This window comes from Triplophysa rosa, linkage group LG13 (genome assembly GCF_024868665.1).
Source record: "Triplophysa rosa linkage group LG13, Trosa_1v2, whole genome shotgun sequence".
Lineage (NCBI taxonomy): Eukaryota > Metazoa > Chordata > Actinopteri > Cypriniformes > Nemacheilidae > Triplophysa > Triplophysa rosa.
In genome coordinates this window covers 10,153,240-10,163,297 of record NC_079902.1, presented here as the reverse complement: position 1 = coordinate 10,163,297, position 10,058 = coordinate 10,153,240, and positions in this window count along the sequence as shown.

The window sequence follows — 10,058 nt, the reverse complement described above, 5'->3', positions numbered from 1 at the left end:
TACTGACCACGCCTTCATGTTACAGCTCCAACAAAACATGCCCCAACCCGCTGAGGTCACAGGGACAAGCGGTGTGCACGTGGTGGCGCGGTGGTCCACAGATTTCAGGCACACGGTAATGAGCCAACAGCGGCCCTCCACTTCTCCATATCCGTCGTAATTGCGGCGAATGCCCCACATAGCCCCGTCATTACCTGACAGACGGCTCATAATTTACAGCCCATTTAGTTTCACGCTACCCGCCGCTGCGTTCGCCGCAGAGAGAGTACGGATCCGGGCTGGATGGCGATGCCGATGCTCTGAGAAGCAAGAGGCACAGTTTACAGATGTCAATAACACAAACAACCCTGCATGGTGCGAATGTCTGATTTCTGATTAGCCAGCTTCTCTCCATCCTGTAGACGCATTAGGAAAACTAACACGGCATGCAGCGTGGAATACCAAAGCTCCGTTGCCTGTTTGTGGGACTAATCTACATCAATAAGACACATATTTGCTCATCAATATTAGAGGGAGAATCTTGTCGAGCCGGCGCGGATGAGGAGTGGGAATTAGAGGGTTGAAGTTTAAGTGAGTCTGCGGGAAGGTCATTAAGTCTAACACTTCTTTTTGTGTACGATGTGACCGAAGAAGTGAATCTGAGGACTTGTGATTGCTGCATTGTGACTCATCTTTAAAGGGAAACAAAGTCTTTCACTCAAAAATGCAAATACTCATGCATACAGAATTTAAAGGAGCAATGTGGAGGATTTTGGCAGCATCTAGTGGAGAGGTTGCGAATTGCAACCAAAGGTTCACTCCACCCCTCTCCCCTCGTCTTCGAAGCACTATGATGGCTGACACGGCACTAAGATGTCGTTACGTCTTTGCCTTTTTTCCTGAAGGAGATAACGTATTTGTGAAATGCGCTCTGTAGAGCAGTTTGTACGTTTAGGGCGACTGTAGAAACAGCATGGTGAATTCTATGTAAGGGGACCCGCGGTGCATATAGGTAGAAACAGCTCATTCTAAGGTAATAAGAACATAACACTTCATTATGTAAGGTCTTTATACACCTCTGAACACATATTTATTATATATATTATATTGAATTATAGTATATTAGATTATATATTAGATTAGATTGCATTTTCGTCAATAGACAAAAAACTACTCACCGGAGTGAATACTTTACTACAAGCATCAAATGAATTGCCGATTTGTCAACTGCATAAAAAAAAACATTTATGGTGAACCATTGACACTGAATCAATACATTTAATGTCCTCCCAGTCTTGTTTTAACAGTCACAGTTTAGCGAGCTATCAGACACTGCTATCGTACCTAAGGCAACATTTTGGTATCGACCCAACCTCACCATGGAGTAATTTTAACGACGGATTGAAAACACTACATTTACTTCGCATTTAGACTCAATCACTTCCATCCTAGACTTGCGCAATTGTCTCATCTTGCTAAAGTTATTGCAAAACAAATCCTTCGTAACGGTTGGAGTTCGTTCAATAAAGCTGATTTACGGCCAGCCTGTTAATTTATCTCCTCTCATTAACTCGGGCTGCTGCTGGCGGCAGTTCCTGAGCTGATGGGCTGCTGATCCCACACTATCCCCAACATCCAACACTGCAGAGCCCGGCTCAATCGTGTCCTTACACTGCTGACCGCTTGTGTTCCTCTCTCTCTCATTAACCAGATGAAATAATCTACAGCCAAGCTGACAAAACAATGAAGATTATATCAAACCTTCAACAAAGCTGAGGGATTGTTCCATCGTTCTGTTATAGAAAAGCTGAGACCTTATTTATGTTCATCTGGGTGGTTATCAACACACTGTCAAATTTAAACATATCAACATAACTGTGCACGAGCACATATATGCGTGTATGTATGTAAATGTGAAGGTCAGTGTCTCTCTGTTCTCTTCTCAAGGGAAGATCTCTTGTAGACTCGGAGGTTAATTAGGCAGGTAATGTGCTTTGATTACAGATCTGCTTCGGTGTGACCTCTCTCTCCTTATCCTTCTACTTTACCCAAACACATTTTAATGTGCGCTCCACCGTGTGCATGCTACACCAAGCACGCTTCACTGAGCTACATGAGTAACCACAACGAAATCAACGGGTCTTATTCCCTAATATAATTACAGCGTGTTCATTCTAATGTGCGCAGACCTTTTCACACAAAAACATTTTGTATATACAAACAATTTTCATTCAAACTTAATTCTGCAATCCATGTGGTTAAAAAATAAACAAAAAACTGTTATTGAGCATATACATAAAAAGTCAGTAGCTGAGTTCACATGAATATTTAAATTGCGCAAATTGAAAATATGGCCAATGAAAACTTGTCAATTTCACGATAACTCCCATATATCGCAACAGTTTTTACGCTCGCATGTGTTTTTTTGGGCAATTCAATAAAGAAATATTTTGCGAAACTGCAATGGAAGCATTTTTTTTCCGCATTCACAGGTCACGAGGCGTTCGAAAACATCACATTTTTTTTAAGATGGCACTGTATGGCTAGATTTCTCTTCACACTTCCTCACAGTAGGTAGCGGAACGTACCTTTAAAGTTGGTTCGCAACCCACCATAAAACCAAACGAAGAAATCTGGCAAAACTTATCGGATAAAAAAAATACATTTCAGCCACATGACATTGTTTAATGAAAATGCCGTCATTTTGTAATATAATTTGCAAAAAAAAATTTGCATTGATTAAACGCAAATCTGTAATACAAATAATGTGAACTTTTCAATGAAAACTTGTCAATTTCGCAAAAACTCCTATATCGTTTTAAACAGAGATGGCAACATAGAGGCAAAAGTTACGGACTGCAGCTTTAACATTTCACTTTTTTGTATGTGAGGTTTAATTTGGTTCATGATTTTTCTTAAATTTAGAAGTGTAAATGGAAAATGAATGACTCCACATGCATGCCCTTAGCTAGTGAATAAGACCAACAGGCTCTATAGACTCGACAAAATAGTAATAGTCATACATAAGATTTAATGCAGCCGTTCTTTGTGTGAAAGTCTGTATAAAAGTGTTGCGAGAAATAAACGAGGAAAGTGATGAATGAAAGTACGAGTTATGAAGAGGACGGTCACGTCTCGATTGAGCTCAAAGTAAGGGCAAGTCCCTGGTGCCACAGAGCCATGTGGCGCCATGAAGGATTACTTCTGCTGCTGAGCTATAGAAATTGAGTCTTTTGATCCTACTTTTTAAATTAAATTTCTAATTTGGACAATAAAAATGTTATCACCATTTTCAGACTCTCAAAGAGAATGGCAATAAGCATTTCCATGCAGGAAGCGCATTAATGTTAAGCGGATATAGCTGGTCTTCCATGACACCCTTTTTTCTGCTGCATGAGCGAGCGCCTGTCGTTGATTCGGCTCTGACCTTCTCCTCATCAAAGTCAAATGCTTTTCTGCCACATGCTCTCTGTCTGCCTGTGTGACTCGACAAACAAGCTGTGCCTTATCATGACTCTATGGATGCAACATTTACTACAGCAACATAATAATACAACAATGAAGAAGCCTTTGGGGTGCACCAGCACTGCAGCAATAGTTTTTATTTTTAATTCATTGCTTTGTAGTTCACAATATGAGATATGAGAGAACTTGATTTTGTAATGAACTACAAATTTGTGAAGCAATATATAATATGAAATAAAATCAGCTGAGCTAGAGTGAAAACATTAAAAGGACAGTTCACCCAAAAATGAAAATTCTGTCTTCATCTACTCAAGTTGTTCCAAACCTGTATAAATTTCTTTGTTCTGATGAACATAGAGAAAGATATTTGGAAGAATGCTTGTAAACCAAACAGTCCTTGGCCACCATTGACTACCAAAGTAGGAAATCTTGCTTTATAAATGTCTTTGTTCTGTTGAACACAAAAGAAGATGTTGAAGAATGTAGCAAAGCAAAGAGTTCTGGGCACTTTTGACTGCCATTGTCATTTTTCCTACTATAGTAGTCAATGGTGGCCAAGAACTGTTTGGTTAGAAGCATTCTTCCAAATATCTTTCTGTGTTCAACGATTTGATCGACCCTGGTGGCTGGATGCAATATGTCATAAACCCCGCCCTCTCCATGTAAACTAACAGGAACAAAGAAATGTATAGAGATTTGGAACAACTTGAGGGTGAGTAAATGATGACAGAATTTTCATTTTTGGGTGAACGGTCTCTTTAACCTAAAACAAAAATAAGTAACATTAGCAAACTTTCCCTTTTTCATCTTTTGGAGCAGAGAGCTCCAGGATTAGCTGCGAGTTGACTAATGATTCGGAATGATCTGAAATGACAACCACAGCGTAAACAGCTGGCAGGGGTTATGGGGTGATGACACAGAAACAAAGAGTGCCCTTGGACACCAAACAAACCCTATACACACTCCAAACAAACCCATGCCACCCACCCTCATATCTTTTCTTCAACCTACTAAACCACCGATTCCCTGTCTGGGTTGAGGAAGAGCAGTCGGGACAGGTCATATCTGCCGTTTCGTGTTTGGGCATTGCATGCTTATGAAACAATCCTCTACAAGTCACACTCACAAGCCAATGAAGCGGGCCGGGACCCACGTCAGCCATTCATTAGCAAAGCTTCTGAGAATGAGACTGCTTCCCTTCATCCTGGAGCTAAGACTGTCCTCTCCTCTCCATAATGAGTTTGGTCCCGTTCCAGGGCCCAGCACGAGCTTTACCGTATAATGTGTCTTCAATGGTCCGCTGGTGACACGCTCACTAATTCACTCCACATGATTGCAGAACTATTCCTATTAAATGTTAGAGAAGAACTGCTGAAGAGACAGTCTGACAGAATGTCAGATGAAAAACAGGAGATTCCCCCGGTGTCTGCTACTTGTAGCTCGGCAAGCCATTTCTCTGTTTAATTCATCCGGACGATCTTATTTCATGAGTGCAATAATGAAATTATAGATTCCTTTTTGCACAAACCCAGTGTTAATATTTCAGTTCAAGCTAAAATAATTGTAGCGTGTGGTACTTTAACACAGTCTCACAAGGAAACATCACTCAACCAACGTTTATCCTTGAAATACTAAAACGGTAAGATTTTTACCTTGTTTAAGATTCGTGTAAAGCCCCAGATATCTGAGAATTCAAGCCTCTGTTATCTTTGCAGACTGGCTTTTCATGTTTGACTGTATTTTTATGAGAAATTATTTATTAAGAAACTTTATATACTGCACATTTCATACATTACTTTACATGGCATCACATTAACTTTCTTTCCGCAAACATCACATTATGTCTGTTGGTGTGCTAGTTTTAACTGTGCAGTGTACGCGAGTAAGATTTTACGTGACTCAATGCTAAAGCTTTCAAGAAATGTTTTTTAAAGAGCACTGAACATCCAAAGACAACTGCGAATTTAAAGAATTTGCTACAACAATGTTAAAATATTGCCAGAGCAATGAGGAAAAAGTAGGATTTAAAAAATGTTATTTTTAAGAAAACTGGAATTTGGCTCTTATCAGATTTCACCAGGCGGATTTGATCACCCCTGGTGGCTGGATGCAATATGTCATAAACCCCGCCCTCTCCATGTAAACTAACAGGAAACAAAAAAATCCAATTGCAGATCAAATGTAGTTTTGCCAAAGATGGTTTCCGACATTTTAATTAGTATTTATCATGCTGATGTATGTTCAAGTGTTCATTTCTCAAATAAGATGTTATAAAAAGGGGTGTGGTTACATAATTTCTTCGTTTGTGATTGAGTCATCAGGGAATATGGGCGGGACCTCACCATCACTACTGAGCAGACTATGGCTCTAAGTGATGTCAGCGGCCCTATATAACATTTTGGCTTCATTTTTCTACAGTGGAACTGAATGGGGGCGCGTCATCTTTTATATATGGTTTAGAGGATTTAGTCTCACAGATGTCCTGATCTGGATGCATTTTAGATTACCTGCATGTTGATATACAGTACAGCTATAGTGCATTCTAGCTTGTGTAATTGCTTTATTATCAGACTTTACACTTCTAGTTCAAGTTTTGTTAATTAACTTCAAACAGCTTTTATCAAACGGTTCTCGATTAATAAAATGTGTCTTTTGAAATTATGCTAAAATTACAATTTAGACAACTTATCTCCACCTGACTGGGCCTCTTAATGTTTCTGCCGGCTGTAATATGCAATATTTATGCATGTAATTGTTTATTTTCTTTAACACAATTGGTTCATTAAATGGGACACTGTGTCTCATCTCTTTCAATAATGTCCTATTCTAGTTTTGGTCTATAAACAGGGTCCTCCGGAAAAAAAGGACAATCAAGAGCTATTCAATTAACAACCTGGACTGGCTCCCCATCACCGGAAGTTTCATAACCATACATTTAAAAAATCAGTTTAATGAACCACAGGGTGAAAAGGGCAATACTGGATTTTGCGAGAAAGAATGAATTTCCTGTAACCTTTGCAACTATCTACAGTACATTCCTACATCTTTCTGTCTGTAAATCTACAGTCTATTTAATGCCCATTATCATCACAGTTCATGAACACAAACAGCACAGACTTCCCCTAAAGCTAGGTCGCTTAGAGCTGCTCAATGGTGCTCTGGAGCCATCCTACACCGGGGCCATTTTAGATTTTGAAAGAGAAATCCCAGTCTCAATTCAGAGACCATTCCAACACTATAAATATTGATCTTCTCGCTATCTCTCATTGGAATACTCGTCACAGGACCATATATCTATTTGTGTGGGACTGTTTGCAAGCTTGGGCAGACTGAAGCCAATACACTAAAGTCCATTCGACGTTCTATAAACAAATACATCAGAGCACTTTGTTTAAGCAAGCAGATGGGCATCATGCCACAGCTGTAGAGTCACAGTGCCACCTACAGCTGAAGACTGACCCTGCATCAGCACCACTCCACATCAAAGCCCAATGCACTGTTGCTTTGCTTCCACAATGATGTTACAGTGTTCAGATATAAAATGAAAAAGAACCTGCGATGATGAGGTTAAGTTATTCAGTTTGAACACCCTCTTGTCATTTCAAACCTATATGACTTTTGCAGAACGCAAAAGAAGATATTTTAAAGAAGTTGGTAACTGAACAGCGCCGGCACCCATTCACATCTATTGTATGGACACAAAACCAATGCAAGTGAATGGGTGCCAGATAACAACATTCTTCAAAAAAAATCTTCTTTTGTGTTCTGCTGAAGAAAAAAGTCATACAGGTTTGAAATGACAAGAGGGTGAGTAATGCTGACAGAATGTTTACTTTTTGGGTGAATTATCACTTTAAGGGTGATCGTCTTTTGGCTGCATTAAGAGATTCATGCATTATTGGTTCTTTCTTTTTCATATTAACAGTTTATGTAATAAAATGTATATTTCAAAGATAAAAGGCTTACAACTTCACTAGGCCCAGTATAAAGCACCAGTGTGATATTTTGAGAAATGTCCATACAATAAAGGTCAATGGGGTCCAGTGTTATTTGGTTACCGACATTTTTCAAAATATCATCATGTTATCTGCAGAAGAATGAAAATCAAACAGGTTTGGAGTGACACAAGGGTGAGTCGATGAAAATAATGAGGGTGAACCATCCCTTCATCCCGATTCACATCAGTAAGCTCATAATAATGATTTTTAAGTCAAGCTGTTAGGTACAGTTTTACAGGAAATGTTAGTTTGATGTATTCAACTTAAAGGTCCAGTGTATGAAATGAAAAGACACGGTGTTACTCTAAGGGGCCATTCACATTTCACGTCTAAAACCGCGCGGAAAATGCAAACTGCACTGCTTTCTTTTTTTCAAAGTTCCTAGGAATTTGCACTCTCCTGGCATCTGTCGTTGCTAAGCAACCATGGGCCATATGGATTATATGCACTGAAAATACCTCGCAATAACTCTGCTACTAGATTTATTTATGCTGTGATCATCTGTGTCTCCATCTTCACTGAGCTTGTCTATATTGGTTGGTTGGTTGGTTCTTGTCACATGACCTGCGGTGCGCGCTTGCTGCATTCTGAAAAGTTGAAATATTTTAATCTATTTAAAGAAAAATTAGCTCTTAGTGTCGTGACCGCGTCGATACTCAGACATATCAGCGATAGCTGATTCCTTAGACGATAGTTGTCTGTTTGCCAAAATATGTTGCAAATTAATATTACAAACACGCATTGCGCATTTCTTCGTGCAATGAATTTATTGCGGGGCTTTGAGTTTTCCAAAAAGACGCAAAATGTGAATCACCCCTAAGGGTATAAAAACATAACCCTTTGGCATGTAAGGTCTTTATGCACCTCTGAAGACATTTACATTTAGTCATTTAGCAGACGCTTTTATCCAAAGCGACTTTCAAATGAGGTAAGCAATGGAAGCAATTGGGTCAACATAAGGACAACAAAAAGCATAAGCGCAGTAAAACTGGTCTCATATAGCCCACCACAGTATACAAAGCTAAGTTTTTTTTTTTTAAGGATAGAAAGAGTAGAAAAGAGATGGAAGTCAGAACTAATCAGTCAGGTGCTGACGGAATAGATGTGTTTTCAGCCGATTCTTAAAGATGGCCACAGAATCTGCTGATCTTGTAGCAGCAGACACATCATTCCATAAATGTGGAACAGATCCAGAGAAGGTACATAGTTATATATAATATACATAAAGACATAGTTGTGTATATTATATTGCATTTCTGTCAATAGAGCCTCCAAAAATTACACATTGGACCTTTACGGAAAAGAACTCCACAAGTAATTTTCAAGTCTGGATATTCTACTTCTACCCCTTGAGAAATCACAGATAGGTAGACAATTACCAATTTAAAATTGCTGTACCCTCACATGCCATTCTCTGCATGTCTCCTGCTGTAGAATTGTGTCTGGATGTGAGCTGCAATTGGGCTTTTCCCCAATGGGTTATGTGAAAGCGGCGATTTGGAGCCGAGACTGACTCTGGAAGTGGCGAGATGGTCTTTCCTCTGAGATAATGAATCAGACAGCAGGCTGCCAGACTGCGTTTATGGGCATTTGGAAAAGTAAAGCGGGAAGCGGGGAATTCACGCCTGCATATGACTACAGCCTGCGACACGTGCAGAAATGACAGGGTGCAGTCTGAAAGCGGCCGTCCCGGTGACATGCACCTAAACTCAGGTTCAGGAGAAGCAAATGGATTGGATGCACACCTCCCCCACCACCTGACGTAAAGGGAAATTCTATTACTAGTGACAAGTTTGTTTCATTTGCGCTATTGTTTTCATCGCCAAGCCGTTGACAATGTTGATGGCTTTTCAAATAAAATCATTTTATGCCGAGGCGCTAGCGCTATATTATCTCCAGACCCATCGAAATTGCTGTCGTCTTCCTATAGATGTTTTGACACTAAAAATGCCAAGGTCAGATTGATATCTCTCAAGGATCTCCCTTGGTGAAGCTGTAACCTATGGATTAATAAACATCTAACCCCATGTGATGTGACAGAAAGAAGAGAACAGATCAACAAAGGCTCAATGCATGATGAAAGAGTAAAACATTGGGTCATAAATGTTTAACGTGAGCTATAGAAACAAGGTTTTAATAAGAGAACAGATAGTCTTGTTTAAAAGGCATAGTTCACCCAAAAATTAAAACTCTGTAATCATTTACTCACCCCAAATTCTTTTAAAAATTGTTCTTCTAAACACAAAAAAATGAAGGAATGTTTGTAATCAATCTGGGGCACTATTGACTACTATAATAGGGAAAAAATCTACCATGGTAGCCAGTGGTGCCCCAGAACTGTGTAGTTTCCCACATTCTTTGAAATATCATCTTTTGTGTTCAACAGAACAAAGATATTTATACAGGTTAGACTTGAGGCATACCTGTCAACATTTGGGTACCAAAATCTGGGAGACTAGTGGCCACTGTGAAAAAAGTCTTATTTACATCGAAGTCCATACAAATAAAATTCTAATGTTAAATACACCAGTATTTTGATGTGACTTCATGCAAAGAATCTAATGGTCACACTGATGGTTGTTAGCTTTTTAATTATATTATCTAAAGGTGCATCAG